The sequence below is a fragment of the Passer montanus genome, unplaced genomic scaffold (assembly GCF_014805655.1).
Source record: "Passer montanus isolate IOZ18808 unplaced genomic scaffold, ASM1480565v1 scaffold15, whole genome shotgun sequence".
Classification (NCBI taxonomy): Eukaryota; Metazoa; Chordata; class Aves; order Passeriformes; family Passeridae; genus Passer; species Passer montanus.
In genome coordinates this window covers 7,335,036-7,357,473 of record NW_024362051.1, presented here as the reverse complement: position 1 = coordinate 7,357,473, position 22,438 = coordinate 7,335,036, and the positions used below count along the sequence as shown (strand labels likewise).

Here is a 22,438-nt window from a genome sequence, read left to right as displayed (position 1 = left end):
GGAGTCAGAGGTCAGCACACAGTGACAAACAGCTTTTCCCAGATTCTGTGGCTTCTTATGGCTGTAGCAGTTACCTGTGGTTGCCCATGGCTCAGTTACTCCCCTTTCAGCATCCCAAATTAATAGCTCTATGTGTATGTATATACATAATGCTTGTGTTTAAATACACATAGCCATGTATTAATGCAGATTTTTTTTTTACTATATTTTTTTTACATCTTCAGGAGGCCACAGATGCATGCTGGCTACCTTGGGGGTGGGTTATTTGTCCTTTAGAGTTGCAGCAAAGTCCCCTCTGACTCTTCCTGAGCTGTTGGAAATGTCTGGCTGGTTTTGTTTCCCCTGCCTGGCTCTCTCCTCTCATGGTGGGAGAGCTTGCATGATAAATGACTTGCAGATTTAACAGAAATATCATCTTATCCCAAAATTTCCAAGCTGAAAAAATACTTGGAAATAAATGACTGTGACCTGTCATTTCCCATATGTTTGTGTACTGCTGGGGATGATGCTGCTGTGACCTGCTCAGGCTTTGGATATACAAAATAACATTAATGCTGGTCAATCAGGAAATCTGGGTCATTAATTTTTAATGAGTTTTGATTTTCACCTCCCGCTAGCACAGCTGTGCATGTTCTTAAGGAATCTTTTTGTGTTTCCCAATATCTCCATGCTCTTGTATGCTTGAGCACAAGGTGCTCACTCCTGGTTACAGCAGCATCCTCCCTGTTCAGGTAAATCAATCACAGACCAAAATCTGTGCATTTGCAGGTTATTTTTGTCTTTCTTCTCTTCCTTTTGAAATCAGCCACCAAGTTAATTTGTCACGTACTTTTCAGTACACAAAGGCTGCTTCCAACTTTTATTTGTTGTAAGAAGAATTTCCAAGTTCTTTCATTCTTCCTTTCAGCCTCTCAAACTGATTATTGCCAGTCAAAATTATTAGCAGTAAATTCTAGCAAATTTCTTTGAAAAGAGCATAAATCTTGTGCAATGTGCCCACAATGATGAGATGGCTGGATGAGGGGCAGCCCCTGGGTACAGGATCAGCTTCTTCATTTATTGTTGAATTGCAAAAATATTTGACTTTTTTCCATAGGAAACAAGTGCCTTGTGGCTGGGCTGTTGAAAAACACATTCAGCAAACCAGAAAGTCATGTTGTTCTTATGAGGAGAAAAGATCAGTCCAATAGGTTTAACTTTATGCCTTAATGAAGATTTATTTAGCCTCAGTTGGCCAACAGCACAATGAAAGATTGGTGTAATTCCAATGATGGGGTTGGAGAATATCCAAAGGTGCATATACAGACCCCCTCATTTGATGATTCCTGAATTTGGGAGGAGGAAGCACTTTAAAAGAGCACTTGCCTGCACATGTTGGGAAGAAAAAAACAGTAGCTGAGAAAAGGAAAGTAGGCAACAAATTCCAAAGAGATTATAATTGGTACATTATTGAAATCCCATATTAAAATAATTTCCTGCCCACTTCTTTGAGACTTAAGTCTTGACTTTTCCACAAAAGGGCTCCTGTGGGTAGCCTGGTGTAAGCGAGTTAATAAATCAGGTTTATGATTCTCAGTTAATAAATTGGCATACAGCCACTGGCTTCTGTATTCAGAAGAAATTAAAGCAAGGAGAGCAAGTTAAGTCCCTGTGCTCCTGGCCTGGAGGTTGTCCCTGCCCCAGGCATAGCTGTGTGGCACTGACCCCCTCCAGGTGGGTCAGTGGATGGTTCTTGGTGCCCTGCCAGCCATTACTTGCTGCCACCCCTCATCCTTAGGCTTGTTTGGTTTTTATTTAATTCAAGTTAGCAATGGTTTTCATTTAAAAATTAATTTTAAAATCCTTGAGAAGGCATTGACTTGAAATATGCTTCTTGAATAATATTGTTGAATAACATAGATGAACAAAGTTTTTTTTTTTTAATTTTCTGCCCCCATTTTAAGCTTTCCCACTTTTTTTTTTTTCCTTTTCTAATTGTGTTTCTAGTTTCTGGTTTTGATCAGGCAAGAGTCAGAGCATGAAGAAATCCCAAACAGAGCTATAGGCTGCCTCATGGACAGGAGTTCAACTTGGATTGCTTTGGATTAGGGCTCAGTGCTCACCTCAGTGCAGCACCAGTTTGGGCAAGCAGTGGGAAAACTGCAGAAATTGGTGTGGCTGTGATGAACACCCTGCATATCTGGGGGACTTTGGGGAATGTTTCTTTTCTTACCTCTCAAAAAATCAGCCTCATCCTGTGCCCCTGGCCCCCAGACCTGACGTGGGTGTGATGGGCATTTCCCTGGAGCTGAGGCACACCAGCAGGGGTGGCACAGGGCTGGGGGCTGCGTGATGTGTTTGGAGGTCAGGGAGAGGTGGGCACATCCAGAAACATTTGGGGTCTGTGGAAGCAGCAGCACTGCCCTTGTCAGGTCCCCACCACCCTGCTCCTCTGGCTTTTGTGAGCTTATATCCTGCTCCTCCTGCATTACCCAAAGGATAAATAAGGTCCATGGTGAAAATATTTATTTTATTAATTTTAAATTAATTTTATTAATTTAAAAATTTGCACATTTTTCTGGCCAGGCCTGTCTCCTTCCTGCTGGCCACAGGCGGTGCCAAGGCCCTGATGCCCTGCACATGGGCCCTGCCCTGTGACGTGCCCAGGGTCTCGTGGGGGGAAAGGAAACAGAGTCATACTGTGAAAAAGATGGGAAAGGAGTGGTTTTACACCCCTGGTTTTACACCCCTGGTTTTACACTGCTGTGCCAGCAGCACGGGTGAGATGGGGCTGATGGAGGGTGTGGATGGTGCTGAGTGTATCTGCAAAGTCATCACGTGGGAATTGGACTGAAGAGTCCTAAATCATTCTGGTGTTGGTTCCTGCTTTGTGTTGCTTTGTCAGATTATACTTTTTCTTTGTAACTGACTCTTTTTTTCTTTGTTTTTCTTTTGTTTTCCAGGACCTGCAGTAAGTATCGTGGATTTTACTGTTGGATCAACAAAGTTAAGACTTCCCCTTCCCCTGCCTTTCAGTGTCCTTGCAAAAGCACTGCATTTTTTGGTAGAGGTGTGTCTGGAAACAAAATCAGTACCAGATGCTGCTGTATTTTTTTTTTTTTTTTGTGATTGTAGAGAAATTGTGGGGGGGGAATTTTAAAATATTTAACTTGCTGCCCCAAGGGACTTCCACTAATTTTAAACTCAAAAAATATTCAGTAAAAAGGAGTTTTTCCTTTAAAGAGTTCTTTAGTCTGCCTCTATTTAACAGAAAGAGTGCTGTACTAATATTTAACATGTTACTGGGTTTATTGGTTCTAAAGCTCTGTCTTGCTTTTCTTATCTATTGTGTTTCCAGCATTTAATATGGGTTTGGTTGCCTCACAAGGGGGCTAGAGGGAAAACCATAGCTTGCTTGCTTCTTTCTTTGAAGTCTTGGGTAGAATAATGAGCATTCCTACCAATGCAACCAGAAAATTTATGGGGAAATAGTTGTTTGAAGGGGTAATAGTTGAAAATGTGTCAACTCCTCCTTTCAAATGTTCAGACGTGCCTTTGGCTGTGCCACCACATCCAAATCTGTTGTTCTCCTGCTGGTTTTGGAGTGAGAATTTATGTTTTATTTGTGCCCTCCAAGCTGCTGAGGGTTGGTTTAAAAAATAAATTATAGGCATTAGGTGCTTCTGGTTTTCTACCTTTCCTCCCCCAGAGGAGGAGGAGGAGGAGGAGAGGTTCAGGCTGCACATTTCCTTGTCTGTCATTGCACTAGCAGGGGCATTTCTTCACGTTGTTCTCTTCCTATAGAGCCTCACTGGGTTGAAAAGGGCTTATTTTAGGGAAAATAAATTTAGCAGTTATTCCTGGGCTAGTAAATTTCCAGTTCTGTTTTGGTGACAAGGAGTGGGGGCTGTCCCAGCACCATGGCCTTGGTTCTCCTGGGACTGGCAGCACTGCCTGTGGGTTTAGTTAAGGCTTTTCAGCCCTTTAAATTTTTGCTTCTATTTCAAGTTCAATTTTTAACCTAAATACTTAAGGGGGGGTTGAGAAAAATGATAATTTGTGATTACAGATAAAGAGGATAGTGGGATACTGCCTATTTCAAACTCCCCATGTACACCTTTAGGGGACTGTTGACTGAAGCACTTTGGCTAGCTGGAAATGGGTTTGTGTGGCTGTCTGCTGGTGCTCAGGGGCTCCTCTCAGCCCCCACAGCCGGGTGTGGTGCTGCCTCACGTGTGCTCTCTGCTCACGTCCATTATGGCCATCCAACACAGGCAACATATGGTGCACTATTAATTTTTCTTTGTCTCTAGTTGGTTTCATTTCCTGGTTCCCACGGCACTATTGAATTGCAAACGGAGTACAGCGGAGATTTAACACAAACAAGACCTTTTTTTCCTTTCCTCTCCCCTTGCCCTTCTTTGAAAGACAACTCCTGGTTTAGTTAAGTTTTGGGTTGGGTGGGGTTGGTTGGTTGGTTGGTTTTGGTTTTTTTTAATCCTGCTCTTTAGCATAAATGGCCTTTGCCAGAGACTTCTTTAAGCATAATATTAAATAAGTCCTAGAACCCACAGAACCACAATATTATTCTATTTTAACAGTACTGCATTTATTAGTTTCTTCTGTTTCTTGATTTAGGCCAGAAGGAATTGATTACTTCTTACATGTACAGCATTACACTGCTCTAACTATATCCCCAATTCTGTTGTTCCCTAGTAGCAGTTGTTCTGGTATTTTATTCTTTTGGCTGTCATAAGTTAGTTATGCATATAAAATTATTAGAATTTGTGGTACAGGATTTGTGGCTGATGGATGATTGATTGTCCTGTCTGTGAGTAAGGGATATTCTGCTCAGATATGCTATAAAACCTCTGTTTTGGAGAGTATTAAAATCACATGCTGGGTAGGAAATTTCTACAATTGAAATATAGGCTCACAACAGACTGTAATTAAGCATTTACAGTCACAGATATTAGCAAACACATTATGTGCTAGTGTGCTGGCTGGGGAACTCACCAGCAAGCGAGGGCAGGGCGTTCCAAGTGTTTCCCATTTATCTGTGTGTGCTCCCCTGCCACACCTCTGCATAAACCCCCCTGTACACTTCATCCCAAGCTGTAACTGGTTAAACAGGCAATTGCTGAAGTCAGTGTTGCTTCTGGATGAGCCAGGAGTGCTGCAGGAGGCATTTCAGCTGCAGGGGTGCTCAGGAGCAGGGAGAACCCCATGAGTGGTGTGGAGGGGCTGCTGGAGCTGTGCCATGCCATGAGCCAAGCCTGACCTGGCTCTGCACCCACAGCACCACCTGAGTTTGTGCAGCAGATGACTTTGCTGCACCAGACACCCCTCGCTGCCTTTTTGTGTGCCAGTAATCCTCACCAGCTCCTTGCCAGGATCTGCCCTGGCTCTGGCTTGCAGCAGGCTCTGCTGTAGCTCACGGCATGGTTAGCAGCTCCTCGGGCTGTAAACACCTCTGGAACCCCCGAGGAGAGCAGGGATGGTGAAATACCCTGAATGGGCTGTGTTTTGTTCTGCTGATCCTGCAGCTGCTGCTAGGAACTTCTCTAGGGTCATTCCCCACAGCATCAGCTGGGCTCTCTGCTTCACTGCAAATAAAGCAAAGCTTGGATGTGAGCTGGAGAGCTCATCCTGCAAGGAAATTAATGGGTCTTAGAGGGGTAAACCTTCACTGAATCAAGTGCTGGAACAGGAGTTTGAAGCTCAGTGATTGCTGTCCTGTGTGCTGCCTCAGCCTCCAGGACCCCTCCCCAGCACTGGGGTGTTTTCTTTCCTCTTGGCACCCCCATCCCAGGGCAGATTTATGGCCAGGACCCAGCGTGTGCCACGTCTGTGGCTCCAGGGCCAGCAGGGGCTGGGCACAGGCAGCAGGGATGGGTGCAAGTTGGCAAAACCATGGTAAGTACCCCAAGGGGAGCAGGAGATCACAATCCAGGGAAATCCAGGGAAAATACACTGTAGGTGTGACCCCTCTGATAGGAAAGTTGCCCCAAGAGGTTTGTCCAGTTTAGTGGCAGGGCTGGCTGGAGAGCTGGTGGCCCTCCTGCTGCTGTGTGATGTCGAGCTGCTCCGGGTGCACTGACTGACTCATCTCCCTTGTTCCCCCCACAGGGGCAGTCAGGACGTGATGGTTACCCGGTAACTCCACTGCTCCTTTGATTTTTATTCTTTTCTAATCTGCTCTTTGTGGTCCTCTTCAGCATTTTCCATGACACTTGATTTCCCCTGCCTGTTTTAAGCCACTTTTTTAAACTTCTTCCCTCCTCTCTTTCTTCGTTAGCAATAGCTTTTGAGGGATTCAGCCCTAAAACTTAAAAGCCTGAGCAATAATCTCCCTTAATGTTTATTGGCATTAAATACTTGAGCCTTTTCATGGTTGTGTTCGTGCTCTTGTTTAAGAGTTCACTGGACTGCAAAGTGAGTGAAGGCTTTGGGGTTTGTCCCACTTAGAACTCTAAGAGGGGATACTGCTGAAAGAGCTTCAGGTGCTGAGGTAGATCCTCATTTGCCCATACCCAAAAATTTGTCTGTGGGTGCAGAGCTGTCCTGCTGGATGTGCAGGAGGAGGGAGTCCTTGTTCTGGCCAGATCCCAAACCTCAGCCTCCTGGCTGGCTCCCCTGTCCCTCATCCATGCCCTTGGGTGGCCACAATGCTCCAAGGGGCTCAGCAGCTGATCAGGGAGCCACTCCAAGCACAAATTTGGTGTAAGGGGTTGGTAAAAAACGCTGTAAATTCTCCTTGTATGTGGCATGGAGAGAGAGCTTCCATCTCTGCTCCTGTTTTTTGAATTGATGCAGTGAGCTCTGCACTGCCTGTTGCTGGAAGGGATGTATTGGCTTTTCTTAGCCTTCTCCTTCCTATGGTTGATGCCCTTTTTCTCCCCTTTTTTCCTTCTTTTTTTTTTCTTTTTTTCCTGAATGAGTGTGTTAGGAAAACCCCCTTCTTGTCTTTGCCACTACATGCCCTGGCCTGGTTCCCCTCGAGTGCCCAGAAACCACAGAAACATCTAGAGTTTTATGTGTGCCAGGGAGCTCAAGAGAGGAGGATTGGAAGGGAATTCCAGGGCTCTTTGCAGTTTTCACTTGCCCTGGACCCCTGTGATCCTCCCTGGGGAGGAGAGCAGCCTTTCCCCAGAAATGGAGAGGTGGGAGATGGGGTTAATTTTGCAGAGCCAGCCTGTGCTGCCCTTGCTCCGGACTGCACCAAGTGATGGATGGGGTTTGCTGGGAGGGGAGGCTGTGGCCAGCAGGGCTCCGTGTCCAGGGAAGGGGTTTGTAAGGGGTTTGTCTCCCTCAGGTGGCACCTGCCCGCAGCAGCCCTGGCGATGCTGGAGCCAGGAGGTTGTACAGATGCCTCAGGGATCTGTTGGAAATTAAGAGTTTAATTTATTAGAAGTTAAGATGTGAAATTTAACTCTAATGGGCTGCTGATTGTTATTTTTAGGGTGGCTTTTTGCCCTTGTGGGGTGTGGCAAACCCTGCTGGATTAGCAGTGCCCTTGGCAGGTTTGTCCCTTCTCCTGTCTCAGTCATGGGGTTTAGTGGCAGAACTCTGAAACCAGAAACTCTGGGAGGAAATAGGTGCTGTTCCCTAGCAGAGAGCACCACCACTACCCCTTGGGCAGCTTGGCACCTTGCCTGTCCCAGCTCCTGGAGAGGGATTTTGGTGATGCTCCAGCACTTCTGGATGGTGTCAGGGACTGGGAATGACCTCAACTCTGCTGCCACACCTGCACTGGGAAAATGGCATTCACATCACCACAAGGTTTTTCCTCCTCTCTCTTACCCCCAGGACCTGCAGTCCTGCTCCAGGCTGGTCTTATCCTGGCTTTGAAACCAGCAAACACCACAGCCACTACATTGGTATTGTTGTGGCTGCACTAATTTGCAGTCCTGCTCCAGGCTGGTCTTATCCTGGCTTTGAAACCAGCAAACACTGGATTACTACATTAGCATTGCTGTAGCTGCACTAATCAACTGTATCTAATAAGGAGGTGAGGATAATTGCATTTCCAAAGCAAGATGTATCCCTGAAGAAGGAGGAAATGAAACATAAAGCAGGGTTGGGAGTGTTATTCAGCAGAAGCATATTTACAGGTTTTAATAAACAGGTTTTATTAGATCCAGTTGCATATTCAAATGAATTTACTTATTTAGTTCCCTTCAGGGTGATCAAATAACTCTGAGCTGTTTCAGGGGGTGGAGTGGTGAAAATGCAGAGGTAGAAGGTGGATATTAAGTGGTGTGTGGTGACACTTGCATCCCTTGGCCAGCAGTGTTCGAGCTGCTATTTTATAACTAAGCTGCAAGGAAAGGAAGCCTTAAAGGGATGAAGTGATCCAGAGCTCTGGAAATGGGACTGAGAGAGAAAACAGCTTCTATAAGATCATTTCAATATTTTTAAACTTACCATCTGAAGAGGAGAAGTTTGGACCTTACAATAAAATTTTACAGCAGAAACAGTCTTTTTCTTTATGAAGTTCTGTAGGTTTATTATTATTTTTGAAATCCCATAGAGGATTTTAGTTGCCATTTTTAACCGTATGGCATATCCTATTAACATTGTTGTAACAACTAGGAAGGATGTTGGGATTTGTTGCCCTTCTGCTCCTGTTTGATTTGGTTTTGACACCCCACTGCTCATGCATCACAGCACACACCTCAGCCTGAATTTCAGTGTAAAGGCTGTGTGGTTCTGTCTTCTCCTTCCCCAGTAACATTTGAACTTGGCCAATTTCAGCCAGATTTGCCAGAAGGACAATGACTTTGTAGAGAATAGTTTAGCTTTTGATACTGGGGCAGGCTAAGGGAAAAGCCTTTCTGATGCCCACGGTGAGGCAGGAGCCACAGAGCTGCCTTGAGCTCAGGTTTGCATGGGGGCAGCAGAGGAACAGCAGATGTGCAGCCTATGATGGAATGTGTTTCTTGTTGGGCAGGACCAGGCCCTGGATCCCTGGGATCCCCTGGGGTGTGTCCCAGGCAAGGAGCATCCCTGCTGCAGCGTGGCTCCACTGACCTGGTGTGCTCTCAGCATGTTGGGTCACTTGTCCTGGGGAGCTGCGAGGGGGCAGAGGGCTGGTGCAGTGGGGCTGTGCTGCTTTCCTGGGCAGGGCAGGCAGCTGCATCTGGGCAGCAGGAAAAGGAGAAAATGAGGAGCAGATGGGAGAGCTGAACTGCGAGAAGGCTTGGAGCTGACCTTTGAGAGCAGGAGGATCTCTGCACTGCACAGCTGTTTAATTGGATGTTAGGAAACATTTATTCACCAAAAGGGCTGTGAAGCATTGGTCCAGACTGCCTAAGGAAGTGGAGTTGCTGTCCCTGGAGCGATTTAAAAGATGTGGCTCTTGATTTAGGGGTGTGCTTGGCAGTGCTGGCTTGATGGTTCGACTTGATCTTACAGGTCATTTCCAACCTGAATGATTCTGTGGTTCTAAGCAATGGCTGTGCAGTGCTCTTAGCAGTCTTGCCCCCATCTCTTTCTCTCTCTCATGCAGGGATGGTTCTATACTTGTCCTCAAACTACTCAGTTGTTCTCCTACATATTTCTCCTCTTTCCCAGTGAGATGCTGCCTTTGTGGTTCACCAGAACCCATTCCCTTCTCTTCTCCACTTACTGGAGAAGCCTTTTGAAGCCAAAGTCTCTGTTTCTTGAGAGTTTCATCTGCCTCTACTGCTCATCCCTAAAATCAGTCTCAGCTACACCACTACGTGACATCCCAAATGCAGGGCTGTCACTTCAAGTGGGAAGAAACCAAAAGAATGAAGTTGATTAATGAGGGGAATTACTTCATGTGCATGTCTTCATTAATAGAAAGCAGAGCAGGGAAGAGGCTTTGCAGAAGAAAAGTATGATATGAAAGAGGGTTGTCTCCTATTTTATATATTTCCCTTAGAATACTAGGATTTATTTTTAGTTGAGAGGTGTGTTACTCATTTTGTCCCTCCAGTGTATAATGTTTGCCTTCTGAATTTTGTAAATCACTTGTGTGCTGCCTGGAAGACTGAAGGCATCATCCTGCCCATCTCTTGCAGCAGTGGCAGCCTTTGGAGAAGGCAGGGAGAAAAGGCACCATGCTCTGCCTGCTTAGAAGTAAAGCAGCTTGATACTGAAAATAATTCAGCATTGAGTACCCAGCTCTGTGGTCCCCAGCACAGGAATAGGAAGGATATTGATCTGTTGGAATGAATCTAGGAGGCCACCAGTGTAAATAGAGGAATGGAGAACCTCTGCTATGAGGAAAGGCTGAAAGAACTGGGATTTTCAGCCTGGAAAAGAGCAGGCTTTGGGACATCCTGATTGCAGGCGTGCAGTACCTGAAGGAGCTACAGGAGCTGGAGAGGGACTATTTACAAGGGTCTGGAGTGACAGGACAAGGGGAATGGCTTCACACTGACAGAGGCTGGGGGTAGATGGGATATTGGGAAGAAATTCTCTATTGTGAGGGTGCTGGGGCCCTGGCACAGAGTGCCCTGAGAAGCTGGGTCTGCTCCATCCCTGGGAGTGTTCACAGGCAGGTTGGATGGAGCTTGGAGAAACTTGGGATAGTGGAAGGAGTCCTGGCCCATGTCAGAGGAGCTGGGCCTAGAGAGTCTTTAAGGCTCCTTCCCCTCCAAACCATTCCATGATTCTGTGATTAATAGGCAGGTAGCTGCACCAATATAATCAATTAATAGATTTAGGGTAAACAAGAATCGTGACACAGGCATTGCTCCATACTGGCTTTTCATTTTAGGGAATAATTGCTCTATCAGAATTGAAATACTCCTGTGCAGGCCATTCTCACATATTTATAGTCAACTCATGCTAAGGAGCTATTGGAGCTAAGCAGGTCAGCATCTTCAGAAACTTTTATTTTGGGAGCCTTGGACAGTGAGCTAATATCTTCCTTTGGCTGAAGTTGTAAATCTAGATCTATCCACTGAAGTCAGCTGTAATGAATAAGCCAGAAATCAACTGGTAAGGATGGTAAAACTCTGGCTTTAATTAATTTTCAAGACATAAAGTGAAGCCAAATGTGTTTTTCTAGGCTGATGTCTGTGAGTGGGGTTGAAGAAGCATGTGCAGAAGGGAAGATGGTTCCCTGACATAAAAACCCAGTGCAGTGAAGCACATGAACAGTGACTTTGGTTACAGCTCTAGACCTTGACCGTAAACAGTGGAGTCTGGGGTTTTCTCCCCTCAGCAATTAGGAATTTCAGTTAGTACACAACTTAGGGAAAGTCTGTGCAAGCTTTTCGTGTGTGACCCATAAATATAATGTGAATGCAGACAGGATGATGTGTGGGAAATGAGGAACACATGCCTTAGCCTCTTCCTGGTGGCAGCTCCTCTGTGCCATTGTGGTTCCCTTCTTACCAGAAAGCCCCAAGGCATGCACTTAACCAGGCATTTTGGAAATGCCAGCACCAGAAAACCACATGTGGCATTAATAACAAACTACTTTTACAAGAGAACTGTAGGAGTGGCTTAAAATTGAACTGCCTGATGTCTGGATGAGTTGCCTCCACCTATGCAATTATCTCCAAGTGCTGCTTGGCTGTGCTGAGGTGCAGCCTGTGAGAGTGACTGGAGGAGCCCAGGATTGCTCTGTGTGCAAACCAGAGCAGCAGGCAGCACTTTAACCCTTTAGGAGGGCTGCCAGAAATCCCATGTGGGGTATGGGAGGCCATACTATATGGCCAGACTTCATGGGCTGTGTGGATCCCAGATTTTCCTTGGTTTTTGCAGTGGGCAGTTGATTGCAGACCTTGGGTGGTAGCTCGTGCATGGACACAGTCACCTGTGGTGTCCAAACACATTGCATGGGTGTTTTGGCTGGTTGTGCAATGCTAGACTTGGACACTTTTAAACACTCTGTGGTGTGATGAAGGCTTCTGTTGGTGAGGTATTTAGTTTTCTTAGCTAGGCTAATCAAGGTCATAACTATAATTTAGGTTTCAGTCCTGTGTTTGTTCCCATGTTTTACTCGTAAATATCTAGACTTCAAGGAGTGTCTCCTGTGTGTGAAGTCATTTGCACACATACCTCTCCCAGTAAGAGCCCAAAAAACAGAAGTAACAAACATTCATTTTACAAGGCAAACGTTGTAGTTCCAGTCTTTTTTATTTTATTTTAATATCAGTTTTGTGGCCAATTCACGTAATTATTTGCCTAGAGAGAAAACCCTCTTTAAACAGGGAGAGCAGATCCAGCGTGTTTTCCTGCTACATCCATTTGCTGGCTCTCTGATGTAGAAGCAGCAATGATTTCGTGAAGACCAGTTCTTCATGGCAGCAGTTTATTTTCCTTTTGATTTAAAGGTAATTCTTCCACAGGGATAATAAAAAGTTGTCTTCCATCCCACCCAGTAGAGGAATTGCAGACGCATTTGTTTATCCTGTGTGATTCCAGTGTTCTGGATAGGAAGAGGAGAGGGCCTGGTGAAGGTGCTGACAGCAATGGCAAGAGAACTGTGCAGCCCAAATTGCACTGGCAGGGCAGTGGTTTGGTTTCTGGCTTCTCATGCAGCTTTTCCTCTGGTTTCCTGCTTTGAGTGTTGAGTGCAGCTGGTGGATCTGCATCTCTGTTTCCAGCACGTTTGGAGCCAGCCCTGTGGTGCAGAGCCTTGGTGTTGTAGGCAGAGCAAAACTGAGAAAACCAAGCAGATTTCTCATTAACCACCAAAGAGAGGTAATCCAAACAGAAGCTGTCAATGACACTGGTCTGGAAAGATTATAAAGGCAGTAAGCACTGAAGTCTGTGCCTGTAATGCCAACATTCTTCCAAAATTACCTACTTAAAAATTGCATTCCCAGCTCAGTGGCCATCACCTCTCTCATAGGTGGATACTAAAAAAATATATCCAAAGCCCAAGTGGACATCAAATGCTTGAAGAAAGCAGTTGTGCAGAACACATGGGACTCATTTAAGCCTCAGAACTTTGGGGGAAAGTGGGGGGCTCTTTCTTCCATGAGAGTACTTTGCTGTTTTGGAAGACAGCTGGTGCAATGTGATGCACAGATGAGTGAGTTCTTCCCTCTGAAAGGGTGATGTGGCATCTCTGCCCAGGAGCCACGGCAGTCTGTGCTGGGAGAAGTGGCCAAACTGGCTCTGTTTTGGCTTCTCCAAGTGACCTTCCTCAAAAACCCCAGCAGTGCCCTGTGCAGCTCCAGCCCAGGGCTTGTTTCCCACTCCTTTGGACCAATCAGTGTTAGATTTGATTCCAGGCATTTTTCTTGAGCATCTTTGAGAAGACATCCAGAACAAAGAGGAAGCTCTGTGCACAGACAAAAGGCGGCACATCTTGTGGTTAAGGACGAGGCAGCTCCTGCAGGGAAAAGGGTCCCTTATCTCATTTGAAACTGTGCAGAATGGGGCTGACATGTCTGGAAGACAGCTGGGAATTGAAGCACTCTGCTGAGCTCAGGCTGGTGATGCACAGGCGGGGCTGAGCAGTGGGCAGAGCCCAGTGCTGCCCCGAAAGCTTCCTGAGGATAGAGTTTGGTTTGTTTTTTCTGCTTTTGTCTGTTTGTTTGTTTCTTTCCCAAGGCTTTCAGAAGGGCTGGGGGCGTTGCTGCCCTGTGGAAGGGAGAGGGGCTCTCCCTGCAGAGGCTGGCTCTGCGTGGATGCCCGCCGGGGCAGCCTGGCCTCCGAGGTGGCTGCTCCCTTGCAGAGCCGTCTGGTTTGCATTAGGGGTGAAGTTTTTAGCAAATTACTGCTCCTTTCTGCTCCGTTTCCATCAAAGAATGGGCAGAGGCCTCCCAGCAGTCTGTGGACAGATTTTTTTGGAGCAGAGCACAGATCTGGGAGGGGGTTTTTTGTTGCATTTTAACGCACGCTTGGCTCTTATCAGGCTGCTCTGCACCATTACCTGACACCTCTGTTGGGGGATTTATGGCTGGCAGCCTGGGCTGGGCGACCTTTCAGAGCCTTTGAGGGTTTGGTGATGCTGAGCCCTGCCAGACTGTGGGGGCAATGCCTGGGGTGTGCCAGGTGAGAGGGGTGAGGGTGCTGCAGCTGGGGGTGAGGAGGGCTCGGCTCAGAGCAGCCCCATCCTTTGGGATCTCCCACAAGACTGGGATCAGTGTTGCAAGCAGGGAGATGAGATTTTGGGGAGCCCCTAAATGCCCTTCCTCATAAAAAGGAATGGGGTTTTCTATCTGACCAAGGACAGCCTGGCTCTGAGGCCATGCAGGATGCGGCTTGCATGTGTAAATGGTTTCCAAATGGAAACAATTAGTCTTGCAAGGATTAAATAATAATGTCTCATCAACGTTGCTGTTTAGTGCTTGTAAGAAAATCATAGAAGCTGTTTGGTTTTAGATTTTTTTTAAAGCAATGCAAAACTATCATCTAGTAATGGAAAATGCATTTCCAGTTTGCGTGTAGTCACGGTTTGCTCCATGACTACATGGAGGAAATTTTGGGGAATTTGTGTTGGACAATAGTGAAATAGCTTTTTTCAAACAAAGTAAAAGAAAATTGTTAGCAAAGGTTTGTCAATAATCATGTTCGTTGCTTAAAAAATAATATTTATTTTTAAGTGCAGCGCTGTTCCCATGTGTAGCAATCCCACCCCATTGCAGTGAGGCTTTCCATGCTATTTATAAAGCTAAACATGAAACTTTTGTGATATAAGTGATCTTAATGCTTTAACACAGCAGCTCCTGGTTGTAAAGTTTCCAGTGTTTTGTCATGCTGCAGACTGATATGATTTTGGGGTCTCACACCAGGGACCAAGAAGCCAGGGCTGATGAAGGAGGAACCTTCTGCCCAGGAACACCTCCAGGCTCACAGCAGTGAGTGGTGTGTGCTTGGGGTAATCCTTGTATGACCAATTCCATACTCTTCACAAGTTTTTAAATGTAATAATAAATGTATTTAACATTATAAATAATAATGATTAAAAATAAAATATCGTAAATTAAATTATTATTATTGTGTTTATTATTATTGTATTTAAATGCATCAATTTAAATGCATTTGAAAGGACAAATGATTAGTGCAGCAGCAGTGGTATTGTGTTGAGTATAAATCTGTTATTTTGTGTTTCTGATCCTTCTGCACTGAGGGCTTCAGGGAAGAAGGAGGAGCAGCAGTAACTGGGCATGAGGTGACACCCCAGAGCAAGCCTCTTGGACTCAGTTTGTTCACAGTTAGTGCCAGTGATTCTCAGCTGCTATTTGGAGGACTCACAGTTCATTTTTTGTTTCTCTGTCCCTTTTCTTCCCTTTCCCTTCAGCTGGGAAGCTGGGAGCAGCCACAGCAACCTGGCTGTCTTCCTCCACTTTCCTTGTGACGGGCCTGGCAGGGCGTGCTTGGCCACAGCTTTTGCCAGAGCTTTCTTCTCACACAAAAATGTGCTGAGGGACCACATGGCCAGCAGACACTGTCCTGCCTGTGAGGATTTACAGCAGGGCCTGTGGGAAGGGATGGTCCCTGCTCCCTGCCTGTGCTGCAGATGACCCAGGGCCCTTTGCAGGGATACTAAAATATTGTCATGCTCTTTTGTTCATTCCTTGAAATATAAGATTCTACCCTTTTTTGAAACCACAGAGCCAGAGATGGAAAGGCAGCCCTTTGAATCTGTCAAAATTTGACTGCAGGGTTCCTTCCGACCCCTGTGCTAATTTCTAGCAGAGCAGGAAACATTAAAAATAACCATGAGAGAAGATTTCCCAACTCAGAAGGATTGTCCTCTTAATAATCTCTGGCTTTGCTTTCACTATATATTTTCCCCCTTTAAAATTCCTGTAACACTTTAAGAGCAAGTCCATCCCTGCCAGCAGCAGCGAGGGCACTGGAGGGGGATGGCAGAGGGCCAGGGAGCCAGGCCGGCACCTGGGCTTGCTCTGAGCCAGAGGTGAGTGATGGACGTGGGAAATGCCTGCTATTTATTGGAAGAGTTTTTGCACATGAACCAGAGCTTGCAAGTCCTGGGCTTGCTCTGAGCCAGAGGTGAGTGATGGACGTGGGAAATGCCTGCTATTTATTGGAAGAGCTTTTGCAAGCTCCACATCTTCCCTTTTGGGTGAGCTCAAAACTGTTCTCAAGCCTTCAGCTGACCTCAGCAATGGGTGAATCTCATTTTTGCAATGAGAGGTGGCATTTTGGTGCTGTATCTCAAGACTTGTACTGAACTTGTACTGTGAGACAAAATGAAAAATGCATCAGAATTTGTTTTTAAATTCATCTGAATGCAGCCTCTTACTCTGAAGTTGAAATGTTGTATGTCAAAACCAAGGCATGCATCAAGATTATGTGCTATAGTAACGAGCTCTGCTCAAGCTTTTACATTTTATCTGACCCGTGTCTGCATTCTCAGCACAAGGTATAATTATATAACATTAAACAATAGATCATCAATGTGTACCATAAAATATATTAGATCTATAAATAATGTCCTCACCCTGGTGATGGCAAAGGGGGATGCACCATGGGATCACCATGGATCATTATTCCTGCAGGAGCACCTGTGCCTATGTCACTCTTTGTGAGGGGTGAAACCAAGGGGTGTAATTGCAATTATCACTCACCTCTGTGAGTGATTGATTGAGCTCTGTATCACCAGCTCTCCCCACTAATCCAGCTCCTCCTGCTCCAGAAACCTGAGGGCTCCAGACAGATGTTGCAGATGTATTTTCTTTGCAGAACTGACAGTAACAATTTTTCTTTTCTAATAGGGAGGGTGTCCCACAGAGCTGGTTTGCCAGGCACTGAACGCATCTGGTGTGTGGTCAGAAATTGAGATGTGAGCTGGTTACCAGCTGGAAGGGGCCTCTAGGGTCATCTGGGACCCCAACAGTGTGCTCTTCCTTGAGGCATTTTGTCCCACTTAGCCAGTGCAGTGACGGTTTTGGTCAGAATTATGTTTTGGGGGAAATTGGTTGAATTTTCCCTCTATCTTGTTTTAAAGCATTGGGTTTGTCCTAGGCAGAAAGTTCATCCCCTCTGGATGTAGAGAGTAATGAATTATCTTGTGATTACTGTGTGTGATTTAGAGCAAAGGACTGTGATAAAGAGTTAGTGAAGGCACAAGTGAGATTGCTCCCTGGGCAAAAAGCAGAGCCAAAAGCCACTGTGATGCTTTCTATTACCAAGGAATTCAAGGAGAAAACTCTTCTTTTTCATACACTTTTTTCTGGTTGGTTAAGTGCAAGTAATTTTTGCCCTCTCAGAGTAAAAACTTCTATAAAGAGATTGGTTTAAGGGGAGGAATAGAGGGTTACTTGTTGTTTCCCCATTCCTTGTTTATCAAATAAATTAGAGATTGCTTAATCTTTAATTAAAATGACATGGAGGAGAATTCAAATAAAAGACAATAACCATCTCAACACATGGGCACTCCTGAGATTTGCAGGCAGTCAAGTCAGGCAGCCCAGATTTCAGATGTTCTCTCTGCTCTGCCCATGAAATCTCCTGGATGCTCTTGGGAACCCTGCCTTGCTCACACAGACATTTGGCTGGGCAGGTAGAGCAGAATCAATTAAATCTCCAGCCCAGACTAACAAGACATTTAAAAGTCTGTGCTAGTCTTGTCCATTCGGTGCTGTGGCTGGCCAAGAGCCCCTTTGGAACCCTGATGGATATTGTTTCTCTCAAGCATTAAATGCTTTCCCTCAAACATCTTCTGAATAGGCCATTGTTTTTGCTTCTGGATGTCTTTTTGTGGACTGATACAAGAATAGCTAAAAGCTGAAGAACTGGCATCTTATATTTAAAAAATAATAATAATTCTGGGATTTCTGCTCCTCTGAGAAGTTGAATGTGCTGCCAGTTATGTGCTCAGATCCCATGTCTGATCCTATGAAAGTCAGGGATTTGCATCAGGAGCTTCAGATGAATCACCTCAAACAATCATAGTTTCAGGAAAGAAGCTCTGTGAACCTGATGCCATTCCCAGCTTTTAGAATCTAAGGAATTGAGGTGACATAAAGTATGGAGGAGGTGTCAGGGTGGTTTGGTTGTGACCTGCAAGCCTTTGCATTAACAGACACAACTGCTTCATGTCTATTTTTCATGACCACTATGTAGCTGTTGAGTACTCATGGTTCCCTATAAGAACAAGTACACATCACGTGAGGAATATAACCTATCCTTGATCACTTCAGAAATGTCATGTGGGTAAAGGCATCCTCATTTATTTTCAAGTGAACTTCTCTTGCACAGGTCCCCCAGCCCTTGTAACCCAGCTACTGATATCTGCCCAGGTCATCTGGATTTACCTTTTTCCTAACAGAGCTGTGTTCCCCAGAGTTTCATATTCCAGGCACCATCAGCATAGCCATTGCAGACTTATTTTTTCTTTCTCAGTGGCCATTTATTCCTTATCAATGGCTGTGAGCTGCAAGAATGCTCTTTTTAATGCAGCCATTGGCCTCTTCTTACCCACCTTTGCCTCTTTTGCTCAATTTCTCTGTCACAGACATGAGATAAACTAAAAAAGACTCACCCCAATCAGTTCCCTAAGAAATACAGAGAACTTTGGTGCTTTAGCACTGTACCACAGTCCAGACCCCCTTTGCTCTGGTAGGTCCTCGTGGTTCACAGGGCTGTAACGTGGGAGATGTTCCATCCAGCATGTTGGGAGGAGACTGTGCATATTGCACAGGTGTGGCTGTGCAGAACAGGTGCAGGAGGGAGCTGGAGCTGATCCCAGGGTGCAGCTTTGCAGGGGGAATTGAATAATTTGCCACAGGCAGTGGATTTACAGTAACTGGTGTGTGTCCCTTTTCCCCAGAATGGCAGCTCCAGCTGATGACAGGGGCAGCTTTGGCCTTAGAGCATCTGTGCTTCCTCCCTCCCCACATCCCTTATCAAAAGCAATGTTTCCTTTGGCCCAGCACATTCAATGGGTTGGTGTTAACTAAGGGTTTAAGTGCCAGAAATGCTGGGGAATTCACCATTTTCCATATTGGTGCAGCAACCCTAGAAACAGGAGACCTGAGGAAGAACTGGGATAACAGAGTGCTTTAGGAAAAATGCTTCAGATCCAAGGTTGATGTGAATCACTCATGGATCTGCTCAGTTTAACCAAATCAGGCATGTTTTACTGCTGCTTGTTTTGACTTCCAAAACCTCAGGGAGTCCCAGGCGAAGTGCCAGAGCAGTGTCACCTTACCCCTGTCACTAATCCTGTCGCTTCCTTTCACCCTCCTTCACACTCTGCAAACTGTTTGATGCCTCTTACTGTGCCTCTGTGAAACCTTCCTGCTGGATTGCATGGATGGAGGAGTAGGTAAATCATAGAATCATAGCCAAAGACTAAGTAAGTAGAGTCTCTTTCAGAGCATGCCTCATAATGCTATGTTTGAAACTTTTTTTTTTTCCTTTTCATTTTTTAATAATACACTCTTTTCCTTCCTTTTTCAGGGGCCCCTTGGCTTGGATGGCAAACCGGTAAGTAGCACTAAGTGCCAAATATAACATGTCTTTGTTCATGCTGCTCCACAATAAACAGGCAGTATCTCAACCATTACTCATTCAGTGCTACATATATAACTGTTTAGGAGGAACAATTGTACTTGGGAAAATTATTCCATGCATGTTTGAATTCTGAGCCAGGGCTGGCCAGCAGAGCTGGAGGTGAACTTTTCTTTACCTGTCAGCTCATCTCAGGTGCCTCTTCCCCTCCTGCCCCAGCTCAGGGAGCACAGACTGCAGATGGACATCAGGCCAAATTTTGGGAATAAACTCCAGTAGCACATTCAAAGAGCAAAGTCAGTGATCTTGGTTGTGTGCTTCTGGCACTACAGAGTGATACCATAAAAATAATTGATCCCAAAGCAGGTTCCATTTTCCTCCAAAGGACATGAGCTGGGAACTGCTTGAGGGTGCCCAGTGTCCACGAAATACTTTTTGGAACAGACTGGATTAATTTATGAGCTGTTTCCTTGACTTCATTTTTGCTTGGAAGCCCTTTGGATATTCAGGTGCTTCATTCTTTTCTTACTTATTTTACAGAAATGCAGACTTTTTTTATTTTTATGCTAATTGAACCCTAGCCAGCTCTGATTCCTTCCACCAAATTGTTTCTACAGAAGGTCACAACTCCATATTCTGTCTCCAAACCCCATTCTCTTCCACCACCTTCACCAGAGGGCCCCATATGAAATCTTTTTAAATTCTGGTCCTAAACCATGTGGGATTTCAAAGTGGGTAAAAGTCATTCAGTCTTTACAATTGAAAAGCTACTCCAGACACTTATTTCCATCCAGTTAGGGAGTGTGCTGTTATAGCCATACATTGCTGTGGTTGGTTTTTATCCTAACCCTGAGGATAGCAAATGTGAATAAAATCTAGAAATAAAGCATTAGACAAGAAAAGAAGGAAGGGCTTGGCTTTCATTAGCAAAACCTCATGCTGAGAGTGCAGCCAGACCCCAGGGCACAGCCCTGCACCCCCAGGCTGGGGTGCCACTGCAGGGCAGGAGTGAGACCCCGAGTGAAATCTCAGTGACAAAGCAGACTTATCACACAGCCAGATTCAAGACAGACTGCTCATGATCTCTTCCATGACAGAAAGGGGCCAGCAGCCTTGCTCAGAGAAAAGCAGTGGCAGGGAAGCTGTGTGGGCATGCTGCAGTGGGGGGACCTTCCCCCACCGGGTCCCACTTCAGCACACACTGGGCACTGGTACCAAGAGTTGGTACTTTTCTGTGCTGGAAGGCAAATGCAGAGCAGACACATCAAAGTGCTGCTCTCGGGCTCTCTCTGGGGCTGCAGTGCCTCTGCCTGTCCTACAGACAGCTGCTCAGAGGGAAGATGAATGATGCCTTCAGCAAACGGGCCAAAGAAAGCAGCCTGTCCTCCTTGTTTATTTCAAACAGATGTATAATTGTTGTAATGATATTCTGAGCATGTGCTTTTTCTAGAAGTGATTTACTACCTCAGGGTTATCTGTTGCATCTATTTAGAGTCACGTGTTGGTGAGCTGCTGTCACACTGCCTGCCTTGCTCTGGTGCTCTGTACTCTGTCCCAGCAGGAGCAGGCAGGACCTCGTGGGTGCTTTTTGGTAAAGTGTTGCTCATGTCAAGCACTGCACAACTTAAAATAGTAGCATGTATTCCTTAAAATCATAGAGAATGTGGCTCAGATTTGTGAATTGATGAATGTGATTTCCTTGGTTTTCATGTCACTTGCATTGGTGATTCTGCTGTTCCTTAATTTGGATTCTTCTTATGTGTTTCCAGGGACCTCCAGGACCAAAAGGGGAAAAGGTAAAGGCTGCATTAACACGTGGATTTTGGGGAAGCAGTTCCTGTATATCCTCCTGTTGCTGTAATTCTTACAAGTTCAGGTTGCCCCAATAACCCAGCTGGGTTTTGTTGGAGCTGTTAGAGTGGGTTCTCACATTGCTCTTGGAAAAGCTCCATGAAGGGGAGGGCAGGAGGAATTTGCAAAAAAGGTGGGGGGACAAGTGTGGTCTTAAACCTCATCTATGCTATAGGGTTCTGGTTAGCCACTAAGGGTGATGAGAGTATAAAACTCTTCATTCCTGCCAGAGGTCTGGGCTCCATCATGTTTGCATGACACCCGTGCAGTCAGAGGAGCCAGAGAAGGTCATTACTGAAAGTGAAGTCAATTTTCACATGTGAAGGACATAAGCAGTTGCTAGGAGAGCCTTAGAGTTGGAAACAAACTGCTATTTCTGATTTATAATCTGTTTCACTGCCTGCCAGGGCAGAATCTTTCCCTATTGTGTTTTCTCAAAACCTTCTCCTCCCTCACTTTAAATACATTAAACAATAGGACTCTTGCCCCTTCCCTTGTGTGCTGTACCCGTGTCCAGCTTACCCTGTGCTCAGTCCTTCAGGGCTGAGATTTGAACTCTGACCCTTTGCTGTTTTTCCTGATTTGCAGGGGGAAGCAGGAGACATTGGCCCAAGGGTAAGTAGTGACACAACACTGATTTGTTCTGAAATCTGGTTGGGTTTAGTCACTGCACAAAACAAAGCCTTGCTGCGAACAGTATGGTAACAGTTGTGGAAATCTTCTGGAGCTCTTTGTGGTGATGATTTTCCTAACTCTGGCCATGAGGAAAAAGGAGTCAAAGTTCTTTGGGTACCTCATGGAGGTTTTGCTTCTACTGAACCTTCTCATCCCTGATTTCCTCTTCCAGTGTCAGAGACAGACTCCATGTTTCTCTTGAAGTTCATCTTGAGGCTGTGCTCCTTATTTGTTGGCATTAGAGCACCAGCATGTGGGGGTAGGACCTGGTGTCCCCAGGAGATGTCCAATATGGAGTTGTGCAGGATGGAATGTTCCTTCTCCCTTGCTGAGCTCTCCACCTGGGAGCAGGATGGCATCCAGGTGATATCCAGGCTGCCTTTGAAAATAAAGGGGTTAAAGTAGCTGTGTGATGAGGGAAAACTCTTTTGGTTACAGCATGCAGAAATTAATGGAATTTCATTACATTTCCTCTCACGGAGCTGCACAAAGTTAAGATTTACTGAGGTAAATC

The 22,438-nt window shown here is 45.5% G+C and overlaps 1 protein-coding gene across 1 annotated transcript in view; it reads left to right on the top strand.

The window, feature by feature from the left end:
- Positions 1-22,438, top strand: part of COL23A1 (collagen type XXIII alpha 1 chain) — a 49,943-nt gene that overhangs the window by 4,782 nt on the left and 22,723 nt on the right. Inside the window, exons 2-5 of the mRNA XM_039701255.1 lie at positions 2,943-2,950; positions 19,348-19,374; positions 21,168-21,194; positions 21,838-21,864. The gene's annotated coding sequence lies outside the window, so the exon portion shown is untranslated. The remainder of the gene's footprint in view (positions 1-2,942; positions 2,951-19,347; positions 19,375-21,167; positions 21,195-21,837; positions 21,865-22,438) is intronic.